The sequence below is a fragment of the Sapajus apella genome, unplaced genomic scaffold (genome assembly GCF_009761245.1).
Source record: "Sapajus apella isolate SASKATOON/1434 unplaced genomic scaffold, GSC_monkey_1.0 scaffold106, whole genome shotgun sequence".
NCBI lineage: Eukaryota > Metazoa > Chordata > Mammalia > Primates > Cebidae > Sapajus > Sapajus apella.
In genome coordinates, this window is record NW_022437046.1 from 6,496,934 (window position 1) to 6,504,347 (window position 7,414).

A 7,414-nucleotide genomic window follows, 5' to 3' on the forward strand; every position below is an offset into this window, starting at 1 on the left:
TTCATGCTTAGATGTATTTAGAAATAGAAATGAGGTCAAGGGGTTGTTAATTGAAGTCCTTTCTCTCCTGTTCTCTGCCCTTTCCTCCCCTCTTACTTTTCCTTCTCTTCTCCTCCCCTCCCTTCTCTATCTCTCCTTCCTTCTCTCTCTCTCAACTCTTTTTTCCTGTGTTGGCCTCATCCTCTTCTACTGAAGCCAGTCATGCAGCCCTTGATTCATATCAGGTCAGTCAAACACGCTGTGCAAATCTAGTGGCTTAAAAATTTTTTTAAAGCGGTTTTATAATTTTTCATGATTCTTTGAGTCAGAATTTCAGACAGGACACAGAGTGGCAGTTCATCTCTTAGCTACTCAGTGACTATAGAAGCTTAAAAAGTCTGGGATGATATCTTCACTTACATGTTTGACGACTAGGGAAAATGGTGGAAACATCCAGAATGATGCTAAAATAATTATAGTGGGTTTTAGGTTTCATTGTTTGGGCACAAATTTTAATAAGGAAGCTATAACAGGATGTTAAGTATTAAATTTTATTCCTATATATGTATATCTTTTGCAGTTATTCTAAATGACTTTGTACAAAGCTCCACTTACTTTTCTTTTTGAAACTTTAATGTATATATAAAAACAATCATGTGGCTTTCTTAATTGATTGATCAGTGTGGAATCCATGACAACAGAAATTCAATTTATTAAATCATTGTTGTGATACTTGTAAATTGGGTAAGACACTACTCTGTCTTGGTGGATAAATGAAGTTTGTTAAATAAAAGTTAATTTTGATTTGTTTGTAATTTAAAATGCTTATAAGTGAAATTTGCCAAATTATTTTTTCTACTTTTGTTTGAGGATGATATTAGGCATGATATCTTCATAAAATTAAACATACTTTATCATTTGATCCTAGGTAAAAATATAATCTAGTCCTTTGAAACGTTGGAAAAAAATTACAATAAAACCATCTAGACCAGTAGCCGTTTTTTGATGTAACATTTTAATAATTGTTTTTCTTTTTTCTTGTATGATTGTGGGTTTAGTTTTTCTACTGCTAGATTGAATTTTTGTAATGTATTTTTTTTCCAGAAAAATTATTTATTTTATTGAGGTATAAATTTACTACCATGATTTTGTGTTGTAAAATCTGTGCTTTTACAAAAATGTTGTAAAATCTTTCTACCTGTCTTTATGTATCCAACTTTTAGCCAGCTTTGTACCGCAAGAGAATGTAATCCAAAAATAGAAGTCTAAGCCCCCTGACCATCTGAATGGACCCCTTCTCTTGGCAAGGGCATTCCAAGGCTAACCTGAGGAACTGGCTTAATCCATGATGGGGGGGTCAAGGGGTGGACATGCTCCCTTTTGGAATTACTGATTGAACAGACTCTAATTCTGGTGAGAGACATTGGCAATCTATTTGCTGAAGTCTGCTACCTGGAGGCTTCATCTGCATGATAAAACTTTGGTCTCTACAACCACTTATCATCATAACCCAAACATTCCTTTCTATTGGTTTCAAGTCTTTAAATAATAACTCAACCAGTTGCCAATCAGAAAAATTTTACATCTACTTATAACCTGGAAGCCCCACCCGCACCCCACCCCTGTTTCAAGTTGTCTGCCTTTCCAGAGTGAATCTTATAAGAAATCTGCAACCACCATGGGCACATGTTCTCACGGTCTCCAAGGGCTGTGTCATAGGTGATTGTTGTTCATATTTGGCTCAGAATAAATCTCTTCAAATACTTTACAGAGTTTGACTCTTTTCATCAACAAGGGTGACCTGTCAACTATATCATTGAGACCCTTATCCTCTGTCTTCCTGCTGGGTTCAGTTAATGGGGATTCCCATCAGGATGTTGGAGGACAGAGAGAGGCTGGCTACCTACTACCCTGGCTCCTTTACTTCAGTTTAACTCAAGGTGTCACTGAATGTTTCCTTTTACTCAGCACTCTCCTTGAGTATTGCACCAAGCTTTGCAGTTTCCCTATACCTTGCACATACTTTATACTAAACATTTCTTGAATTATCTTAATTGGTATATACTGCTTCCTGCTGATATAGAATTGAAAACAATGTCTCTTGATGTTTTACATCTCTTTTTGTCTTTATGGTGGTTAATCTTATGTATCAACTTGAATGAGACGTGGAATGCCCAGATATTCGGTCAAAGGTTTATTCAGGGCGCGTCTGTGAGAGTGATCCAGGGTGAGATTAACATATGACTCAGAAGACTGAGTGAAGTAGATTGACTCTAAGGTAAGTAGGCTTATCCAGTCAATTGAAGACCTAAATAGAATCACAAGTCTGAGTTAGAGGAAACTCCTTCCTGATTGCTTGAACTGGGACATTTTTCTTTTTTCTCTCTCTCTTCTTTCCTTTCCTTTCCTTTTCTGCCTTCACACTTGAACAAAAAAAATGGCTCTTCTTGAGTCTCAACTTTGCCAGCTTTTGATCTGGAAATGTACCATCAGCTCTCCTGGGTCTCCAGTTTGCTTATATAGATCTTAGAACTTCTCAGTCTCCATAATGACATAAGATTCTTTCTTATTATAAATCTCTTTGATGTAACAGCTATCTGAACATGTGGAAACCACTTTGGAAATGGGTGATCAGTAGAGACTAGAATACTTTTGAGGTGTGTGCCAGATATATGAATGTTAAGTGTGATTCAGTGAGACTCAGAAATGTGAAATATGATAACTAGGGGAAAGGTGATTCTTGTTATAAAGTGGTGAAACCGCCTTTGCAGAGATTATGACAGTGAGAGAAGTCTAGCATGGCTGACTCGATCTTGCTTCTAACCTCACAGGCTGGCTGTCCTCTCCCATTCCTGGGTGTAGGCCAAGCTAATGTTATCGTGAACCCCAAGTTTCTCTTCAAAGAATCAGTATGCCAGCATGTTGCGATCCCTTATTCTTTAATTCTCTATTTTAAAGTTTAACTTCCTTATAATTCTAGTAAACAACCTTCTCCACTGGATCTAAACAGTAGTTCACATCTGTTCCCCCAGCCCCTGGCTCCATCCTGACTCATCCCAGTCAGCTGCTCTGGTCACCTTCTTTAACCTAGGTCCCCCCGGCTACCTGCTCTGACGTCCTGGTAACCGTCCTTCCAGCCAAAACACCCACTCTGCCACTCCAACTCGGACCCCTGCCCTCTTCAGAATAGCCAGTCGGGATTAGTCTAGCTTGTGCAATCTAACCCTAGCCAATAGGAAAATGACACAGCAGTCGGGATGACACCCATCAAGCATAAGTGCCCCTTCCCCCCTTGTCCAAGCATGTGGCTGCCATTGTTCCATCTGTGAGCTGCACCCTTCTATAGAAGTAAATTGCCTTGCTGAGAGGATTTATCTTCGAGTGCTATTTCTTTTGCAGCATCAAAATTTTACTTATAATACTAACCATGGGAGGAATTTTGTTTATTTTTTCTTTTCTTTTTTTCTTTTGAGATGGGTCTCACTTTGTCACCCAGGCTGAAGTGCAGTAGCATGATCTCGGCTCACTGGAACCTCTGCCTCCCATGTTCAAGCAATTCTCCTTCCTCAGTCTCCCAAGTAGCTGAGATTACAGGCTCTACTATGCAGTAGAGACGAGGTTTCACTGTCTTGGTCAGGCTGGTCTTGAACTCCTGACCTCAGGTGATCTGCCTGCCTTGGCCTCCCAAAGTGTTGGGATTATAGGCATTAGCCACTGCACCTCCCTGAATTTTGTTTATAGTTTAACTTTGAAACAAAAATGATGATCATCTCTCCTTACAACTGACCCTCTCCTTCTTTGGGGACTAAAACTCCCTTTGTAAGTCTAATGAAAGGCCACAAGATTAGGATTATGGAAGGGGCCTTAATTCTGTTAAAATGTAGGTGTAGCTTACCTTTCTGTAATCATTCACTACAATGATAGTCACAAGATATATACCTTTCCCAAGTGCTTCTGTAGGTAACAATACTATTATAGAATGTAAGATTGGTCTTTTGAGATTTTTTTTTTTTCAAACATTTGCATTCTGGTGACTGACTGACTCTACCTAGACCTATGATTCATAACTCAACTGGTCCTGTGGCCCCTGCCCGGAGATTGACTAAGTGTATGAGGACTGTTTTCTACACCCCTGTGATTTCAGCCCCAACCCATCAACAGCATCCATTCCCTAGTTCCCTGCCTCTCATATTGTCTGTAAAATCACCAGCCTTTGAGTTCTTGGGAAAGCTGATTTGAGTAATAAACTCCTATCTTCTGCTTGGCTAGCCCTGCATCAATTACACTCTTTCTCTACTGTAATACTATCTTAGTGAATTGATGTGATGGTTAATACTGAGTTTCAACTTGATTGGATTGAGGGATACAAAGTATTAATCCTGGGCATGTCTGTGTGGGCATTGCCAAAAGAGATTAACATTTGAGTCAGTTGGCTAGAGAAGGTAGATCGACCCTTAATTTGGTGGGCACTATCTAATCAGCTTCCAGGGAATATAAAGCAGGCAGGAAAACATGAAGAAGTGAGATGGGCCTAGCTTCCCAGCCTACATCTTTCTCCTGTACTGGATGCTTCCTGCCCTCAAACATTGGACTCCAGGTTCTTCAGTTTTGGGACTTGGACTGACTCTCCCTGCCCCTCAGCTTACAGACAGCCTATTGTGGGACCTTGTGATCATGTAAATTAATACTTAATAAACTCACCTTTATACATATACATATATATGTATTTTATCTTTATACGTATATTTACCTATATATGGTGAATACACCATATACGTGTGTGTGTGTGTGTGTATGTGTGTGTGTGTGTGTGTGTGTGTGTGTGTGTGTGATATTAGTTCTGTCCCTCTAGGAGAAACCTGACTAACATAATTGGTCTTATCTCTGCAGAGAGCAAGAACCCATCAGGCAATTACAGTTGTAAAGTACTTGGCCTAACTCTGTTTTAGTGTTTATGGAAAGTAGAACTTGCCAACATTAGAAATGGATATTTAGTTGAGAAGATTTCTAAGCTTAGAGTTGAAGTGGCTTGGTTCCTCCTTACTGCTTAAAATAAAGTGAGAAAAGAAAAGGAAGAATTAAAAAAGAAATTGTTAAGGAAAAGAAACCAGAATTTGAAGATTTTAGAAGATTCTCAGTCTTTCTATATTGTATCAAATGAGAAAGCACGTTCTGAAGTCAACACATTGATGTTGCTAGAGTGTTACTTGATACAAGAGTTTACATGGTTATATGATCAGAAACACTGCCAGTATGAAGTGAAAAAGAAAAGAGACAAAATGAGGAAAGGCTGTCAGACTTCTTGGATTTGACAGGATGGCATGATAGAGCTATTTGTCTGTGAATGTGTATCATAATTTAAGAAGAAGAAAAAATGACCTCAAAGTTGATTCATAGATCATCACACCCACTGCTTCAAATCAACAGTCCTCCACCTGAACTCTTGAAGGCAGGACTGCCCTACAGAGCCTTAGGTATAAGGCTGCCTGGAGGCTTGGTGGCAGGACCTGGCCTAACAGAGCCACGAGGGCAGAATCCCCACCTGCAGCTGTGGGGTGATGCTGTTGCCCTAGGGTGCCTGGCAAACAGAGTACTAAACCAAAGAGGGTTACTGTTGAGTCTTGAAGGGCCCAGTTTTTTGTGTTTTTGAGTTGGAGTCTCACTTTGTCACCCACGCTGGAGTGCAATGGCGTGACCTTGGCTCACTGCAGTCTCTGCCTCACAGTTTCAAGTGATTCTCCTGCCTCAGCTTCCCAAGCAACTGGGCCTTACAGGCATGCACCACCATGCCTGGCTAAGTTTTGTATTTTTAGCAGAGATGGGGTTTCGCCATGTTGGCCAGGCTGCTCTCAAATTCCTGACCTCAGGTGATCCACCTGCCTCAGCCTCTCAAAGTGCTGGGATTATAGCCGTGAGCCACTGTGCCCAGCCTTGAGTCTTAAGGTTTAATGAAATTGACCTTACTAGGTTTTAGACTTGCTTGAGATCCTTCACTTTCTTCTTCCTTCTGATTTCTCCTTTTTGAAATAGGAATGAATATCATATGCCTATCCCACCATTGCATTTTAGAAGCACACAACTTGTCTGGTTTTACAGGTTCATAGCTGGAGTGGAATTTTGCCTCATGATGAATTTTACCTGGAGTCACTGACATCTGATATAGATAATATTTAGCTTAGACTACAGACTTTAGACTTGATGCTGAAATTAGTTAAGATTTTTGGAGGTATTGCTTTAGAATGAATGTTTGTGAGAAAGCTATTAATTTGGGGGAGCAGGAGTGGAATGCTATAAGCTGAACTGTATCTCTCCAAAATTCTTATGTTGAAGCCCAACCCAATGTGACTATATTTTAAAATAGGGCTTTTAAAACAAACGTGAAAAAGTTCAATATCACTGATCACTAGAGAAATGCAAATCAAAACCACAATGAGATACTATCTCACACCAGTCGGAATGGTGATTATTAAAAAGCCAGTAAACAACAGATACTGGCAAGGTTACAGAGAAATGGGAATGCTTTTACACTGTTGGTGGTAATGCAAAATAGTTCAATCATTGTGGAAGACAATATGGCAATTCCTCAAAAATCTAGAACCAGAAATACCATTTGACCCAGCAAACCCATTACTGGGTATATACCCAAAGGAATAGAAATTATTCTATTACAAAGATACAGGTACACATATGTTCACTGCAGCCCTATTTATAATAGCGAAGACATGGAATCAACCCAAAAGCCCATCAATGATAGACTGGTTAAAGAAAACATGGTATGGATACACCATGGAATACTATGCAGCCATTAAAAAAAGAGTGAAATCATGTCCTGTGCCAGGACAAAAATGGAGCTAGACACCATTATCCTCAGCAAACTAATGCAGGAACAGAAAACCAAACACCACATGTTCTCACTGTTAAGTTGGAGTTGAACAATGAGAACACATGGACACAGGGAGGTGGAAAAATACACACTGGGGTCTGTTCTGGGTGGCGAGGATGCTGAGGGAGAGAGAGCATTAGGAAAAATAGTGAATGCATGCTGGGCTTAATACCTAGGTGATGGGTTGACAGGTGCAGCAAACCACAATGGCACATGTTTAGCTATGTGACCAACCTGCACATCCTGCATGTGTACCCTGGAACTTAAAATTTTAAAAATAAATAATAAAAATTGGGCTTTTAAGTGGTAGTTCAGGCTAAATGAGGTAAAAGGGTAGAATCCTATATCAACGGGATTGGTGGCCTTACAAGAAGAGGAAGAGAGAGTGCTATCTTTGTCTCCATAAACACATATCTAGCAAAGGTGATGTGAACACACAACAGGGAGGCACCTGTCTGCAAGCTAGAAAGAGAGTGCTTACCAGAACTCGGCCTTGTTTCCACTGTGATCTCAGGCTTCCAACCTTCAAGACTATGATCAATAAATTTCTGT